Source organism: Apium graveolens, chromosome 7 (genome assembly GCF_009905375.1).
Source record: "Apium graveolens cultivar Ventura chromosome 7, ASM990537v1, whole genome shotgun sequence".
Classification (NCBI taxonomy): Eukaryota; Viridiplantae; Streptophyta; class Magnoliopsida; order Apiales; family Apiaceae; genus Apium; species Apium graveolens.
This window is the reverse complement of record NC_133653.1, coordinates 190,175,930-190,187,555: the sequence shown is the minus strand read 5'-3', so window position 1 is coordinate 190,187,555 and position 11,626 is coordinate 190,175,930.

Genomic DNA, 11,626 nt, shown 5'->3' with positions numbered 1-11,626 from the left:
TTCTTGTTTGGTATTATTGTTAGCAAAACCCAGAAAGTTTGCTTGCTGTTATTCTGGAAAATTTTTGTAACATTCAAAAAAGCAACCTCAGATCCACATTTGTAGCCTCAAATCTTAGTCAGTTGTTTGTACAATTGTGGTAATGGTAAGAGCAGGAAAAAGTACAGCTGGTAGGCCCTCCGCCAGTACCCACATTCAGGATCAAGACCCCTCTCAAGTTCAAGAACCTGGAGGAGACAGGGAGACCTTCCAGGAGCAACCACTGACACAGCATACTCCAATCAGGGATGCTAGAAATGTCATAGAGCTAAATCAGTACAAGTACACCAATGTTCCAGTTGCAGAGGAGCATATGGCTAACTTAACAAGCCATGAACTTGCTGAAGCAATCAGGCTCTACAGAGATGAACAAGCCCGGGCTCAGATGGAATTTGAACAAGATGATGAGCAAGAAGAGTCCGGGGACTCTCAGCAATCCAGGAGATCTGTCTTCGACCGAATTGGGGCTAAGGCAAAAAAGAATCAAAAAGAGCCTAATAAGAAGGAGACAGAAGCAGCCAGATAGAAAAAGTTAGAAGAAATCAGAAAAAAGATAAGAAAAGAAGAGGAGGAAAAGCTGGAGCAAAAAATTCAGAAAAGAATGCAGATGGAGGAGGAGAGGCTCCTAGCTAAAACAAAAGGAAAAAGAACTCGGAGGGACCCTACCCCAAAACTCATTTCCGACGACGAAGAGGAGGGTCAGAAAGACCTCAAGGAAATGATCTACGAGCTCTAGAGAAAAATGGAGAAAGAATCCGGGATGGAAGTTGGGGAGACCTTAACGCCCTTCAGCCACTCCCTAGAAGCCATCCCCCGATAGAAAAATCTCAAACACTACAACTTCAATTCTTTCGATGGGCTGGGGGATCTGGAAGAGCACCTCAACTACTTCGAACAGATAGCTCAGATATATTATTACAATGACTTGACGAAATCCAGATTCTTCGCCTCGACCCTCAAAGGGGGGGCTCAAAGATGGTTCAGCAGAATCCCATCAAGAAGCATCCACTCCTGGAAAGAATTCAGAGAAGCCTTCCTTAGAAGATTCAGAGCCAATAAAACACATGAAATGCACATGTGCCACCTGGAGACAATCCGCCAGTATGATAACGAAGCACTCTCAGCCTACATGCGGAGGTTCCAGGAAGCCATCAACAAAGTTTCGAATCTCGATGAAAAGGAGGCTCTAAGCATATTTCGAAGAAACCTGGATCCAGAACACAACGAGAGATATATTGTGGAATTGATAAACAAGGAACCCCAAAGCCTGGCCGCTGCTTATTCTATGGCAGCCCGGTTCATAAAAGAAACGGATGTTCTTCAGGCAATGAGAATGACTCGGAATGGAGGAAACAGGAACAAATCTTCTGATGACCGACCGAAAGGGGGTTACCATCAGGAGAAAAAGTTCAAACAAAGCAACCAAACCCAGCAAACAAATGTTGTACAAAATACCCCAATATTCCAAAGATTGGGCCCTAAAACAGAGTCCAAAAGTGATCCCGGTCCCCCTAGGCAGCAAAGGGAGCCTAGGCAAGAGCCAGAGTGGACACAACTAAACATGACCCGGGAAGAGATACTGAAGGAGATCAAGGGAAAGCCATTCTACTATCCTCCAAAGCCAATGCAGACTCCCCCAGAGAGCAGGCCTTACAACAGGCAGTGCGACTATCATGAAACCCATGGGCACAAGACTGAGAATTGTCTCTCTCTAAAATACTTCATTGAAGATCAAGTCAAGAAAGGCAACCTGAATCAATACATCTCAAGGGAGAAAAATCAGAGAGAGGAAAGGCAAAGAAAAGGTAAGAATATGGTAAATGTGGTCCTGGGAGGCTCACACTCTCCCCCTAGGAGCCCGGGCTCAGGAGATGAGGTATTCTCAATTCAGTCCTACCCGGAGATGATGATCTCATTCAGCAGCAAGGATTATGAAGGGGTCAACCCAAATCACAACGAAGCCTTGGTGGTAACACTTGATATCTTTGACAATGAAGTGAGAAGGATGCTGATTGATAATGGATCTTCAGTAAACATACTCTTCAAGCATACTGTGGACCGGATGAAGCTAGGGAGCGTGCGCTCAAATGAATGCCGAGAGGACCCTCTGTCTGGGTTCGGGAACAACTTGGTCCCGATCCAAGGAACTTTGTACTTGTCAGTGATATTTGGATCGGCCCCAAACCAAGTTATCCATGTGATTAAGTTCTACGTGATCAATACTCCCTCATCTTACAACGGCATAATCGGGCGCTCAGCCTTGACCCGGATCCAAGCAATAACCTCCATATCACATTTGAAAATCAAGTTCCCAACCCCAACCGGGGTAGGAGAAATCAAGGGAGACTATGAGGTAGCTGAAAGATATTATAGCCAGGCTCTGGTAATGGCTGAGACCCATCAAGACAACAAGAGAAAGGCTGTCGTGCTCCGGAAATAGCAAAGTATTAAGAAACATCGCCAACAATCAAGGGATGATGGGAGAAAAGAAGTTCAGGTCATAGAGACCCTCTCAGATCCAAAAGCGACCAAACAAGGCTCAGAAGAGCAAAAAAGCAACCAAGTCACAGAAGGGATTGAATTGGGCCTAGGCATTGACCAAACCAACCCTACTGTGCAAGCAACCAACCCAGAAATGACTGAAGAAAGAAACAATAAAGAGATGACAGCCCAGGCTCAGATTTATATGAAAAAGAACACAGAGGCTCGGATCCAAAAGATGGTATCAGATACGGATCAATCCAAGATAGAGGCCGCTGTTGAAACAGAAACAATTCTGATCAGCACAAGCGATCCTTCAAAAAAGATAAAGATAGGATCCGGGCTCGAGGCTAATTTCAGAAAAGACCTGGTGTCACTACTCCAAGGGTACTCTGATATATTCGCTTGGACCCCGAAAGAAATGCCCGGGTTGGATGAATCCATAGCAATGCATAGCTTGGACGTCAACCCAGAGAGAAAGCCAGTCAAGCAAAAGAGAAGAAATTTTGCCCCGGAAAGGCAGAAAGCAATCGATGAAGAAATTGAGAAACTACTGAAAGCTGGAATAATATGCGAAGTCAAGTACCCAGAATGGCTGGCAAATATAGTGATGGTGAAAAAACCAAACGGAAAATGGAGAATGTGTATCGATTACACAGACTTGAACAGTGCATGCCCCAAAGACCCCTACCCCTTGCCAAATATTGATCAATTGATCGATGCAACCTCTGGGCATGTGATGCTAAGTTTCATGGACGCCTACTCGGGGTACAACCAGATCAAGATGAATCCCAGAGACATTCTAAAGACAGCCTTCATCACCCACAGGGCGGTCTATGCCTATATAATGCTGTCGTTCGGATTGACTAATGCGGGAACAACATATCAAAGGGCAATGAACAAAATCTTCAAGGACCAGATTGGAAGGAACCTGGAATCCTATGTGGACGACATGATTGCAAAATCCACAAGCATCCCCGGGCACATAGGAGACCTGAGAGAATGCTTCGAAAACTTGAGAAAATACTCTCTCAGACTCAATCCAGAAAAATGTACATTCGGAGTAGGGGCAGGAAAATTCCTCGGATTCATGATAAGAAACCGAGGGATTGAGGCCAACCCAGAAAAGATAAAGGCAATCCAAGAGATGAAGGCCCCCAGAACACAAAAAGATGTGCAGAAGCTAGCAGGATCACTAGCAGCACTCAGAAGATTCATCTCCAAGCTAGCTGAAAGATGTCTACCCTTTTTTGACCTGTTAAAAGGAGCAACCAATAAGAAAGAAGTTAATTGGAGCCCGGAATGCCAAAGCGCATTTGAAGAAATCAAAAGGTACCTTTCTCAACCCCCTGTGTTAACAAAAGCTCAACTCGGGGAACCCCTATCCCTTTACCTGTCAGCAGGGGCCCTGGCAGTTGGAGCAGCCTTGATCAGGGAAGAGAATGGCAAACAGCAACCAGTTTATTATGTGAGCCAAGTGCTAAAAGATGCAGAGACCCGGTACCCGAGGCTAGAAAAGTTTGTTTTGCCTTAGTCACAGCATCCAGGAAACTCAGACACTACTTCCAGGGAAGGGAGATACGAGTTGTAACAAACCAACCATTAAGGAAGATAATACACAAGCCAGATGTCTCAGGGAGGTTGGTAAATTGGGCAGTTGAGCTAAGTCAGTTCAACCTAAGTTTCATTCCCAGAACAGCAATCAAAGCCCAGGCTCTAACTGATTTCATCATAGAATGCAATTTCCCAGAAGAAGAGCCCGTGCCCATGTGCATTGACCCTGAGAGAAACACAGATCAAGAAACAGAAGCCTGGGCTCTCAAAGTTGATGGTTCTTCAACCAATGAAAGACCGGGAGCCGGGCTCATCCTAAAGAGCCCAGAAGGGTTCACAATCCAAACAGCGATCTCCTTTGCATTCTCAGCAACAAACAACCAAGCAGAGTACGAGGCCTTGATTGCAGGGTTGAAGCTAGCAAGAACACTCAGGATCCGGAATCTCAAAATCTACAGCGACTCCCAGATCGTCGTAAAGCAAACAACTGGCGCGTACATAGCCAAGGATCCAGTTCTAGCCAAGTACCAGGCTCTGGTCCAAAGCTACCTCGCCTTGATACCAAGGATACAAGTCATCCAAATCTGTAGAGAGGAAAATTCAGAAGCCGATACACTATCTAAGCTTGTTCAAAATTCATCAGACCTGGATTGTTCCGTCTACTTCGAAGAATTGCAGAAACCAAGCACAGATTCTGAGGAAGTCATGGAAGTAGACAACAGTCCAAATTGGATGACCCCGTTCATTAACTACTTGGAGAAGGGAGAGCTCCCGGAGGATAAAGGGAAGGCGCAAAGTTTAAAGGCAAAAGCTTCAAAATTCTTCATGGAAGAGGGAATACTCTATCGCCGGACCTTCTCTTCCCCAATCCTCAAGTGCATAGGCCCAGGAGAGGCACATTACTGCCTTATGGAAGTTCACGAAGGAATCTGCGGGGACCACATGTCCGCAAAAGCACTAGCTCATAAAATCATAAGGCAGGGGTACTACTGGCCTACTATCCATCAGGATTCAATAGACTTTGTGAAAAAATGCAAGGAATGCCAACTCTTCAGCAATGTGACACTGATGAGCCCAGTCCTACCTTCTTCAGTCTTCTCACCAATCCCATTTGCCGTATGGGGAATTGATATCATGGGACCCTTTCCCAGGGCCAGAGGAGACCTCAGATACTTACTAGTCTCAATTGATTATATGACAAAATGGGTAGAGGCAAAGGCAATGAGAACAATAAACCAACAAGACTGCATCAAGTTCATGGACAACATATTGATGAGGTTTGGGATCCCGAGGGTACTGGTCTCAGATAATGGTCCACAGTTCGTTGGTTCAGAATTCAAATCCTACCTTCAAGAAAGGGGCATCCGGCACAAGAAGTCATCAGTAGCCTACCCTCAAGGAAACAGCCAAGTTCAAGTAACAAACCGAATACTTCTCAGGGGGATAGAGAAGAGACTCAGGGAAAGCAAAACCAAATGGCCAGAAGAATTGCCTAATGTACTTTGGGCATACAGAACAAGCCCCAGAACAAGCACAAGAGAAACCCCCTTCAAGCTGGCTTATGGAACTGAAGCCATGCTACCAATTGAAGTAGGATCCCCCTCCCATCGATCAATCAACTTTGATGAGATAGCAAATGAGGAGGGGCTCAGAATGAATATTGAGCTAATTGATGAAGTCCGAGACCAGGCAGTGGCAAGAATGGAAAAATATAAGCAGAAAATAAGAGAACACTTCAGCAAGAAGTCCCGGGTCAAAAACTTTCAAGTTGGAGACCTGGTACTTCGAGACACGGAAGCTTCAGACCCCACCAACACTGGAAAGCTAATGCCAAAGTGGGAAGGCCCATACAAAGTCAAGGAAGTTCTAAGGCCAGGGATATACAAGATCATGAACATGGATGAGTCTGAAGTACCAAATACATGGCATGGACTTAGGCTCAGAAAGTTTTACCAGTAGAAAAAGCAACCAAAAGCAACCATAACTTGTAGCCTATGGCAATCAACCAATCTATGATCCTGTATTTTGTATGAAAAAAATTGCAAATCAATGAAAAGAAATTTCCTTTCTCAGAAAGTTATTACTTTTAAATTACCAGTTATGGAAGCAAAAAACAACCCGGGTACCTTCTCATACCCGGGTTAGAAGCAAAAAAACGAAAGCAACCACTATTCGCTTAGAAAAATTCTAAGTAAATGGAGCAATCACCAATCCGGGTTAGACATACCCGGATTGAAAGCAAATTTAAAAGCAAAAAACAACCCGGATTAGCATTCAAATCCGGGTTGCAAACAACCATTATGTACTTAAATTTTCCAAGTACATAAAGCAAAAAAGCAAAAATCAACCCGGGTTCAACATACCCAGATTAAAAGCAAAAAAAAAAAAAGCAAAAAACAACCCGGATTAGCATTCAAATCCGGGATGCAAACAAACATTATGTACTTAAATTTTCCAAGTACATAAAGCAAAAAAACAAACATCAATCCGGGTTCAACATACCCGGATTGAAAGCAAAATTAAAAGCAAGTACATAAAGTAAAAAAGTAAACATCAACCCGGACACTGTCCCATACTCGGACCAAACCCGATATGAACCCAGTCCGGCTTAGGGGCAATAACAAGGATCCGGATTGCTCAAAAAAGAAAAACAACAGATAAAAGAAAAGCAAACATCTTCTACGACGGAAGAAAATTTCAAAGCAGGATCCGGATTGACATCAATCCGGAACAAATCAAAATATTACATATAGTTCAAATCAAAGTACGAAATCAAGAAATCCTAGAAATGAAATTACATAGGCTGGGCCGGAGAAGCATTGCAAAGCTGGTCCGGATTTAGAGGAAGCTGGGGCTCGGACCATCATAGGGTTTCGGTTCCCCTTGACCCTGCTCAACCGCAGCCTTTGCAGCAAGGAACTCTTGAATAAAGCTCTCCCAGGAAGCAAAGGGGTCAGTCTTTATATAGCGCTCAGCAACAACCCAGGACCTGTGTACCTCGGGAACCCCGGCCTGAGCAACCTCGAAGTCATAAACATCGCTAGCCTTAAACTCAGCAATGATGGCCTCCTTGTTCAGATTCTCTTTAGCAACAAGCTCGGCCTTGAGCCTCTCAACTTCCTAGGCCAGCCCCTCAACCCGGGTTTCAGAGTCCTTCAACTTCTCATTCAACCCGGCCTCCACCACCCGGAACCCCTCCCGGGCCTCCTCCAGCTCACCCCTCAGGGAATCAGAAAGCATCTTCTCAGCCTTAGTCCGGTTGTTAGCCTCCTTGAGCTCAGTGAAAGCAACATCGGAGCAAATGGACATTGCACTCCCAAGCTGAAAAACAAAAAAAAAGAAAAAAAAACACAAATCTATGAGCAAAGCACAAGGTAGATTAAGGGGGCATAATCCGGAACTAAGAGCATAAAAAATCAGAAATTACCTGCCCCCATTGACCTGTGAGCCTCTTCAAGGCAGCAGCCATATTGTAGCCCTCAACCTCCTCCCAATCTTCTTCGGAGGGGATACTGGACATGAACCCGGCCAGATCAATAAGGTTCTTTGTCCCTATCCGGATAGGAGCCCCATCCGGTCCCTTCCCCTCCGAGTCGCATATGACCCGGTCAGCAACAACAGTTTTTCCGCGAGGAGACTTTCCCGGGGCGGATTTCCTCTTCTTCGAAGGAGGTTCCTCATCAGAGATTTCCTGGACGTCCGGGTCCTTAGCCAAGGGAGCATTACCCGGATCAGAAACATTCCGGGGGGCAGAAGATTCGGCACCGCCTTCTATATCCGCAGATCCGGATCCGGTACCAGGGGCCCCCTTGGTTGTCTTGTATGCCAACCCCAACGAGTTAAAAGCTGCTGCATAAGCTGAAGAGGACATTATGGCCCGAGATGCAGGGTTGTAATGCGGCAAACCTGAAAAATGGAAAAGGAAAACTATCAGCACAGGATTGATAAAAATGCAAATACTACCAAATCCGGGAGTAAAATACTGCAGCACGCCCGGATCATGGGAAGATGATTTATGCAAATTAGCGACAAGTAAAAAAGCATAATATACGTTGATCCGGATCATCAGAGAAAGCAGAGAGACCCGGATCAAATACCAAACAGAGTTTCCTAAACTAAGCTAAAAGAAAGAGGAACGTAATCCGGATTTCCGAGTATGGATGGGAACCCAGATCACTAACAGAACAGATTAAAGAAAAACTTACAGCCAAGTTGGAACAGGAGTTTATGGTTCATAAACGTATCCCGGGTTGGCTGGAACCCGAGACTACCACAAAATTTTCTAATTTGATCTACAGCCTCCCCCTCTAAGACCTCCGGGTTGAAATTCGTCTTAACCTCCCCAGCTGTGAAATATGGAAGATACTCCAAATCGTATCCCTTCAACATCAATATCTCCCCATTCCAATGTTTCAAAGAAGTCTGGTGCATAACCGGTTTGGACCTACCCGGGCCAAATCCGCACTCTGCTGCCCGAAATCTCAGCTCGTAAAAAGGTTTCTGGCTTGACCTAGAAAGATAAAATATCTGGTGGAACAACTTGAAGGTAGGCATGAGCCCGACCTTGTTGCAGCAAGCTATGAACCAAGTCATACACTTTATTCCATTTGGGGTTATCTGCATGGGGATATCCTATAGACATACTTGCACAGGTGCTTGAGAAAAATATGGCAGCGTGGGCTCCACCCGGACCTTAAATGCTCCAGCCAGACCGGAACAAAACCATCCACAGGACGATGGAAGATCCTCTAATACGGCTCGGGCCACCTCCAAGCGATATCAGGAGTCAATTGAAAAGCAGCCCGAATTGCCTTGTCCATATCACCCGGGTCAGCTTCAGCATAAAAATCCTTCAGCTTGTAATGATCCCGGCTGATCCCAAATGAAGCAAAAGCTGCCTCCAGGGTGCCCTTATCATAAACGCCCGGGTGGCCATCCTCGTGCCTCTCATATCTGACTCGGGTATAGTATATGCTATCTTCAAACCCGGGTGGCTTTCTAACAAAGTGATATTTAATATCGGACCAGCGGCCATCCGGGGTGAAAATAACAGAGTTCTCTGGAAGCCTCTTGAACCGGAAGCTCGTAATTGTTCCCACGGACCCGGACCCCTTTCTAACCATCTCGCCCCGGATCTGTTCTCTACCAGACGAATCTGGATCACTCTCCTCGTCAGAAAAGTTGGGATAGCAGTTGTATACTTTCCTAGCTCGCTCCTTGATCCGGACCATATACCTATTAAAATGAAGGTCAGTTAGCCTGGACCCTACAGATTTTATTTGTCTTACTAGGTGGTCCGGATCAGGTGCGTTATGTTAGTTTTAGCATAACCTAATGATCCGGACCACCAATGCAAGTCCAACCCAGAAAAACATCAACGATCCGGATCATGTTAACTACAATCCACAAAAAGCAAACCACCATGGACCCGGACCTTGATGCAAAAACCCAGATCCGGATCCATAGCAACAAAAAACTTAAAACAAACCCCATAAACCCGGATCCCAACGACAAACAACCCAACCCGGGTTAATATCAAAACCCTAACCCACAAACAGTTAACCCAAGAATCACAAAGCAAAATCGCCCCTTTTCACATATATACATATATTCTAGCCAAGAACACCAAGAACAGCCATGGAAAAAACCCATAAAAACCGAACCCAAAAACCCAATTTTCGCAAGAAATTAAAACAAAAACCAAAAAACACACAGATCTGAACATACATAGCAACCAAAAGGCTATATCAAAGGCAAAACACAACGAAACTAATGATTTATACTACCGATTAGCGAAGAAGAAACCAAATCGATGTATGCATGAAAATGAAGAAAAACTACGAGAAATCGAAAAGAAAAAAAGGAGAAAAGAAAATAAAGACTTACAGATTTGTGGCACGACAGAAAAACGGAGAACAACGAAAGCGAAGAACAAGATCCAAGACTTCAAAATCCCGAGAATAACTTCGAAAATGCTTAGCAACGGAAGAAGAAAATGGAGACTGTTGGTTTTCTCTTTTATATATATATATATATGCGAATAGAGAATAAAAAGGGGGAGAGAGCAGCTTTTTATAGGGGCTGGGGAAGGACAACCACCCCTGCCACTTGGCAAGCTGCAATTGGGCCTAGGAGCGGTTACCAAAAAATGTATATATACATTTATATACGCATATTTAAAAGCTCAATTAAAACCCATAACGATTATGGGGCAGGTTTCTAGGAAGTAACTGCCCAAAATTCAAATTCGAAGGGGGGAAGAGCAGCAAAACCGTTTGAAATTCCAAAACCTTTCGAATTCCGCAGCCCAAGACCCGAATCAATAGCCATAATCCGGATCATTGCAAACCAGATACATTTCTGAAGCAAACAACCTGCCTTAAATCCTATTCTACTCTAATCCGGATTGGCATCTACTGCACCAAATCCGGATTGGGGGGCAACCAAGAGCAAAAGTTTTCCTAGAAGCAACTATTCTACTCTAATCCGGATTGGCATCTACTACACCAAATCCGGATTGGGGGGCAACCAGGAGCAGAAATTTTCCTCCAAAGCCAACTATATAATTCTACTCTACTCCCTCATCCAGAAAATCTGCATAAGGGAGTGGGGGGCAAATGATAGGGTATAAGAGACCAGCTAGGATCCAACCTGGATCTAAAAGATACCAGGCTCGACTGACCTACCAAGACCCCCCTCTCCCAGGCCCGGGTCTATCCTGTTGACCGGATCCGGATCGACCTGCGTACCCGGATCCGGATCCACCTGCATACCCGGATCCGGATCTCAGCAACCATAAGGGGGGTCTCAGCAAACACATCACATCCCACAACCCGCCAAGGAGGGGTACGTTGGCACGTGACTATGACAGCTATCAACAACCAACACCCCAGACAAGCACGACGCGTGTTAGAGGCCGTTAGGACACTCTGGAGGTGGTCCTCCCCTGGACACGTGTAAGCAATCCGCCCAAGCCAGGCGTCCTCCGCTCCCAAGATCCAACGACCCAGATTTAGAGGTAACTACCCCTAAACCCTACCTTGGGGCTATATATACCCTCAAGACTGAAGGGTTTAGGGGTGGGAAAATATTTTTACTCTTACACTCACACACTCTCATATACTCAAAAACATACAGTAGCCGTCACATATAAACACACACACACACACAACAGCCTCTAAATTACATAAACATATATCCCTTCATCTTCTCCAAAGCCTGTTCTCATTCTCACACCGGAGGCGCCGTGGGAGCCAAACCCCCCTTCCAGTGTTGTTTTGCAGGCGCCCAACCAGCAGCTACACCTCACCCCCGCACAGAAGATCCAGGAACGCCGTCGGACGGAGCCGCCCGCTCACCGGAGTTATCAGTGTCTACATTGTTGGGATTGATTTGTCCTGTTCATTTAATTGTTTGGACAAATGACAATGGCTTACCTGGCCATGCATCTAATGCTACTACAAGAAATATATTTGATACATGTTATGTTGTTGCTGGTGTGGGAAATCATAGCACTATGTAATAAATGTGTAATATAAATGTCACATTACAA